The following is a 6,979-nucleotide window of genomic DNA, read 5'->3' as shown; positions in this document are numbered from 1 at the left end:
TATGGCATTTGTCTTTCTCATTCTGACTTACTTCACTCTATAACAGATATTTTGAAGTATTATTTATAATTATCCTTACTTCAAAATTAGCCTTTATTAGACCTGCCAATATTAGATCTGCCATTTTATTGATTGAGTTACTAAAGAAGCGTAGATATTATGACAATTTTGTTTTTTAAATATTTGATACCTGATACAGTATAGTTAGTTTTATTTATATATTTTATATAAATAAATTATATAAAATAAATATTTTATATAAAATATAAAAATATTTTATATAAATAAATATGTAAATATTTTATATATTTTATTTATATTTATTTATATATTTTCTTTTATACACTTAAACCCATTCTTCTGAGAAGGGTTTCACAGGCTTCATCAGGTTGTCAAAGGGGTCTATGGCCCCAAATGATTAGCCTTGTGATAAGAAAATGGGGCCTGGAGGGCTTACAGGACCCAAAATCCTGTAATTGGTACCAGCACTGAAGCCAGCATCCAGACCTCCTGTCTTCTACTACCACACTGATGCCTTTTGGTGTCATAGAAAATGAGAAGTTCTGCTTGCAGAAAAGGAATAGTTTGGAGGATATTATAGACTGAATGTTTGTGTGCCTCTAAAATTTACATGTTGAAATCCTAACTTCTAATGTGATAGTATCAAAAGGTGGTGCTTCGGGGAGGTAATGAGGTCATGAGAGTGGAGCCCTCATTTGTGAGATTACCACCCTTATAAGAGATCCCAGAGAGCTCCTTTGTCCCTTTCTACCATGTGAAGAAGCAGCAAAAAGACAGCCATCTATGAACCAGGAATGACCCTCACCAGACTTCAGCTGCATCAGTGCCTTCATATTGGACTTACCAGCCTCCGAAACTATGAGAAACAAATGTTTGTTGTTTAGGCCACTCAATCTACAGTACTTTTATTACAGCAGCTGGGGTGGACTAAGACAGAGGGCAGGTGGAGTGGTTGGAGATGGGCAGTTGGGCTCCCTGCTCATTTCATCTCCAACTCTCTGTCACACACATGTTGAGTAAAGAGAAAGTAAATCCTTCTGTCTAGCATGGGGGAGAACAATTAACGGGCAGCCTCTATCTGGGAAATTTATGTCCAATATTTGATGAATTATCTTGCTTTTTAGCCTACTATCAATTCCCAACTCATCTGCTGATTCTCATCAGAGCTGGGTTCAGGACCCAGCCTGTCTTAGATTCTGACATTATCTTTCTGCTGTGTTATGCTTTCATAAATCTACTAAGCTTTTTAAGAGATGTTTTCAGATTATAACTTTCCTACTTTGAACACTGCCTCTTTGGGAAGCCTCCCAATGTTTTTTGTCTTGGTGGTGAGGAATGGACCTGCATACTCCAAGGGAAAAAGAATTGGATGATAAGAAGCAAGAAGGTGCTAGAAGGAGGGGGAGGTAAAAAAACCATGATTGGTGACATTGGCCTGTGATGTGTGAAAAATTACAGCGAGGTATCATCTCGCACCTGAGTGGCCATCATCAAAAAATCTACAAACAATAAATGCTGGAGAGGGTGTGGAGAAAAGAGAACCCTCCTACACTGTTGGTGGGAATGTAAATTGGTGTAACCACTGTGGAGAACAGTGTGGAGGTTCCTTAAAAAACTAGAAATAGAACATCATATGATCTAACAGTTCCATTCCTGGGCATATATCTAGAAGAAACATAATTTGAAAAGATACATGCACATCAATGTTCACCGAAGCACTATTTAAAACGGCCAGGACATGGAAGCAACCTAAATGTCCAGTGACAGATGAATGGATAAAGAAGATGTGGAACACGTATACAATGGAATATTGTTCAGTTATTAAAATAAAGAATGAAATAATGCCATTGCAGCAACATGGATAGACCTAGAGATAGTCATACTGAGTGAAGTCAGACAGAGAAAGATAAATATCATATGATATCATTTATATGTGAAATCTAAAAAAAATGGCTCAAATGAACTTATTTACAAAACAGAAATAGAGTCACAGATGTGCAAAACAAACATGGTTACCAAGGGGGAAAGGGCATAAATTGGAAGATTTGGATTGACATATACACACTAATATATATAATACATAATAAGGACCTACTGTATTACACAGGGAACTCTACTTACTACTCTTTAATGACCTATATGGGAAAAGGATCCAAAAGAAGAGTGGATGTTATATGTGTAACTGATTCATTTTGCTGTACAGCAAAAGCTAACACAACATTGTAAATCAACTATTCTCCAATAAAAAATTAATTTTTTTAAAAAAGGATAAAGTTAATTCTCAAAAAAAAAAACACACCAAAAAAACCCCCCACAACTCAACAGTGCACAAAAAAGTGGTCTGACTGATGAGACTTAGGTAGGAATTAGGTTTAGAGTGTGGTGGCATGGTTGAGAGTTTGTTCAGGAACATTTTGATGAAGAGTGGTGGAGGAGGAAGCTCCGAGGAGTTCTTCAAAGAGCAGGTGAGCACAAGGGTGGGCCAGGTGCACTGAGAGAAGGCAAGAGGAAGGAACGAACCTTGACCGGTGGGTGCCCATCATGTGGCAGATATTGTAGGTACTCAACATATTACCTTATCTAATCTTCAGCTGTGTGGGATAGTTGTGATCCCCATTTACACAAGAAGAAGAAAAGATGCAAGAAATCAAATGATACAAACACAAGTGTTCCAAAACTGGAAATTGAGATTTCAGTGCACACTTAACTTATTCAAAATCCCTCATATTTTTCTCTGTGCCTTGATGCTTTCCAAAGAATTAAGGAAGCATTTGGAGCACAAGGCGATCAGACAAAGTGATAGGAGATGTGCATGGGCATGCATGCACAGATTGGCAGTACAGTCTGGGAAGTCTGCCCAAGAAGGAGGCAGAGGAAGAGGCGTTCGAGCTTTTGTCAGTTTCCCTTTCAGGTGTCTGTTATTGAGTGGTATCGTGGGTTTCTTTTGGAATGAGAGTGACTACATTCCTGTATTAAAGTAATGCAATGTAACAGCCCTCTAAATAGGATGCTAATAAAATAACAATGCATTGCACAAGCCTTTGCTTCTGGAGATTTTTATTATAGTATCCTGCTAAGAGTGAACTTTGTTTGAACTGCCATAAGCAAAGTATTTGGGAAATGATTGTTTTGGAGGTAGCACATAGAAATAAACTTTCCTCACTCCCAACTTGCAGTATCACATAATCTTGAGGGGAGACTGTTTTGTTGCCAGGGCTGATATGTAGCCATGGGACAGACAGGGAGCAAAAAAAGAGAGTGTTAATCTGTGGAAATGGAATACACTGGCTGGAAATGCTGATATGTAGTCTTGGGACAGATAGGGACAAAAAGAGGAGAGCGTTATTCCATGGAAATGGAAGATACTGGCTGGAAATGCTGGAAACATTTAGTACTTCTAGAGGAGATGTATCCATTTACCCTTTCTGAAAAAGCAAGGATTTGAAAATTTAGCTCTGAGATTTGTCTCTTATCCGATTATTTTTTGCAGAGAAAACAGCATATTTCCCAAGCCAGATTGTAATATTTCTGTGGCATACTCTTACCATGAAAGCAAATTTCCTTTATAAAAATAAAAAGCCAGAAATAGTATATTTTCATATTATACTTTGTCTTTGTTGTGGTGTGTGTGGTCAGTTGCTTCAGTTGTGTCTGACTCTTTGAGACCCTATGGACTCTAACCTGCCAGGCTCCTCTGTCCATGGGATTTTTCAGGCAAGAATACTGGTGGAGTGGGTTGTCATTTTCTCCTCCAGGGGATCTTCCCAACTCACGGGTCAAACTCATGTCTCCTGGTTGGCAGGCAGATTCGTTACCTCTGAGCCACCAGGGAAGCCCTCCTTTGTTGTTGATTACACTTAACAAGTTAAGGAAATAGAAGTAAAAATTTTGAGAATGAGATTTGTATAATGAGTTCCCGTTTATCGAAAGAATTTTGTAATCCTCTTTCATTTGTTCTTTAAGGACAGTAAATAGAATCAGTAAGCAAAACTTTTCATGCAAAGCCCTTTTTTTAATATCTCTATATGAAGTGAGAACCAACAATTTAATTCCGTTTGTAATCTTTTTAACTTTATGTGTGTGCCTGTGTGTGTGAGAGAGAGAGAAAGACAGAGACACCTTTCATTATGAGAAAGAGGGAGCATCTGGGCAAATCTAAATATCACCAGTGCTATCTTAAAACAAATATTCTGTTTTCTGTTTCTTCTTGGATTAACATTTGACTCTCCTGTTCATTCATCTCTTATTTGTTTGTTTGTTTATATGTGTCAAATAGCTACAGGTATAGAAAAACAGTATTTTCTGCTCTTTGCAATTTTTCTAGGTTGCCAGGCTGTGTGAAAGTCCTGGCTTATTAATGTACCTGACTCTCCCAGCATTTATCACAAATGTAAATGAACAGTCTGTGGTGTAGCCTGTTTTCAGGATTGCGCTGATGATCATGTTGCTATGGTGACAACAGAGCCGACAGGTTCGTGAGACGGTATTAGTAACGCAGCAGCTTGAAACTTAATCAGCGCACCTCGACTTTTCCCCCATATTTCAATATCACTTCGGCAAATTGAATTCCAGGCAGTTGTCAGTCCAATGTATTCCCTGTGGTTTCTCCTCTGCAAAATTGCCTCTTTATTCTATACACTGATGATCATGGAGTAATTGAAATCTGCAGCTGTTTGTCATGCTATTTATACAACTCTGCCTTGTCGCCAGCAACCTTTGTGTGGTGTGCACTGCAGGTAACAATTAGATCCAGAAACCTCTCTTTGGTTGAACAAGTGAATGATTGTTTTCCCCTAATACTCCCGATTTTGGATACTTTATGTGATACCTTGTTTTGTGGGGGAAAGTTCAGCCAAGGTTTAATCACAGGCTATTACAGCAGCATGAGTGGGCTCTGCCTTCTCTGCTTCCAGCGATGGGGAGACAACTGGAGTGTTGAGAAAAAGGGCTCCCTCCTCAGGGGAACTGCCCCTCAATCTCCTACCAATCTGCTCTCCAGCTGTTTCAGAAACTGGACTCTCCAGTTACTATTGGCCCTGAAACACTTGCAACAATAGATGTGAGAACACAATTCAGTGTGGAAAAGAAAGCAGCGGTCCAGGACATGTAGCATGGCTCAGGCATGGCATAATGCTTTCTCTTTAGGCTGCTTTGTAACTCGGGGATTTAAGACCCCTTGCTCTTTCCAGTGAACTGGCCCATTATAAGATCTCCCTATACCCCTTCTGGGGTTGTTTTGAGGGTCACTACATGATTTTTTTTCTGAATGTGAACTCCAAGGGAACATAAACTGTGCTTTATTTAGAGTCCAGCAGGTAAAAAGCATCCCTTCTCTTTTGCTCTCTGTAATATATGCTGACATAAGTGGGAAGCTACTGCTTTTCCCCTCTCAGCTGAAAGGTATGTTGTGTGTTAAGTTGCTTCAGTTGTGTGCGACTCTTGGCAACCCTATGGGCCATAGCCTGCCAGGCTCCTCTGTCCATGGGATTCTCCAGGCAGGAATACTGGAGTAGGTTGCCATGCCCTTCTCCAGGGCTGATGATTTCATTTTATGTGTTCCACCCACCCCAAAATGGACATGATAGCATGAGACAGGAATGGAGGATTTCCTGATTTTATAAAATAAAATAATGAAATGACCAGGGAAGAGCTGGGTCTTTGGAGATCCAGGAAGGATGTGGTCTTTCCTGCCTCCCCGTGACCCATCAATAGTCTTCTCCACACATTCTGTCCCCTTCCCAGCACTGACCGAGGACCACAATTGCCTGCTTTCTAGTGAAGCCCCTTCCTGCTGTGTGCATTCTTCTCTTCTGGTCCCTCTAGCCCAACGGTCTCGCCTCCTTACTATTGTGCTATTCAGACACTGACATTGTCTAGGGTTCTTTGTACAGTTTAAAAGTTAATGAAGTTCAATCTGTGAATAATCTTTTTGCTGTTGTCATGGAATACCAACTGGGTATAGAGAAAAAAAATTGCTAGAGAGCTCTTAATAGAATCATCAGCAACAAACACGCATTGCAGCTATACATTGCAAAAGCAATGCAAATATGAGAGCTAAGTCTTGTATTGTTTTGAAGTATTAATGAGAAAATTGCCCAGCAATTTGATCGTGTGTTTTCTTTGCTAGTTCTTGCCTTCTGGCCCATATGTGTGTCATGTGATAGTGACCTTTCCACAGCAGATGGCTTTGTATGTTCGTAGAAGTTCAGTTCATTTCAGTTCAGTCGCTCAGTCGTGTCCGACTCTTTGCGACCCCGTGAATCGCAGCACGCCAGGCCTCCCTGTCCATCACCAACTCCTAGAGTTCACTCAAACTCACGTCCATCGAGTCGGTGATGCCATCCAACCATCTCATCCTCTGTCGTCCCCTTCTCCTCCTGCCCCCAATCCCTGCCAGCATCAGAGTCTTTTCCAATAAGTGAGCTCTTCGCATCAGGTGGCCAAAGTATTGGAGTTTCAGCTTCAGCATCATTCCTTCCAATGAACACCCAGGACCGTTCTCCTTCAGAATGGACTGGTTGGATCTCCTTGCAGTCCAAGGGACTCTCAAGAGTCTTCTCCAACACCACAGTTCAAAACCATCAATTCTTCAGCGCTCAGCCTTCTTCGCAGTCCAGCTCTCCCATCCATACATGACCACTGGAAAAACCATAGCCTTGACTAGATGGACCTTTGTTGGCAAAGTAATGTCTCTGCTTTTGAATATGCTATCTAGGTTGGTCATAACTTTCCTTCCAAGAGCCAATGACAAATTAGAAATTTAGTGAATATTAGAAGACTGATGGTAGCTGGTGATCCTGGGAGTATCTCTCTCTCTTTTTTTTTGTTTTTGAACTTTATTTTCTTTATTATGGGCTTCCTCAAGGCTCAGTGGTAAAGAATCCACCTGCCAATGCAGGAGACTGAGAAGATGCAGATTTGATCCTTGAGTTGAGAAGTTCCCCTGGAGAAGGAAATG

The 6,979-nt window shown here is 40.4% G+C and overlaps 1 long non-coding RNA gene across 1 annotated transcript in view; it reads left to right on the top strand.

Moving 5' to 3' along the window:
* Window positions 1-2,566: 2,566 nt before the first annotated feature.
* LOC129629804 (uncharacterized) overlaps window positions 2,567-6,979 on the top strand; it is a 127,719-nt gene continuing 123,306 nt past the window's right edge. The window contains exon 1 of the long non-coding RNA XR_008703332.1: window positions 2,567-2,580. This is a non-coding gene — a long non-coding RNA (uncharacterized LOC129629804). The remainder of the gene's footprint in view (window positions 2,581-6,979) is intronic.

This window comes from Bubalus kerabau, chromosome 16 (genome assembly GCF_029407905.1).
Source record: "Bubalus kerabau isolate K-KA32 ecotype Philippines breed swamp buffalo chromosome 16, PCC_UOA_SB_1v2, whole genome shotgun sequence".
Classification (NCBI taxonomy): domain Eukaryota; kingdom Metazoa; phylum Chordata; class Mammalia; order Artiodactyla; family Bovidae; genus Bubalus; species Bubalus kerabau.
The sequence above is the reverse complement of the archived record's forward strand: the minus strand, read 5'-3'. Positions and strand labels throughout refer to the sequence as shown.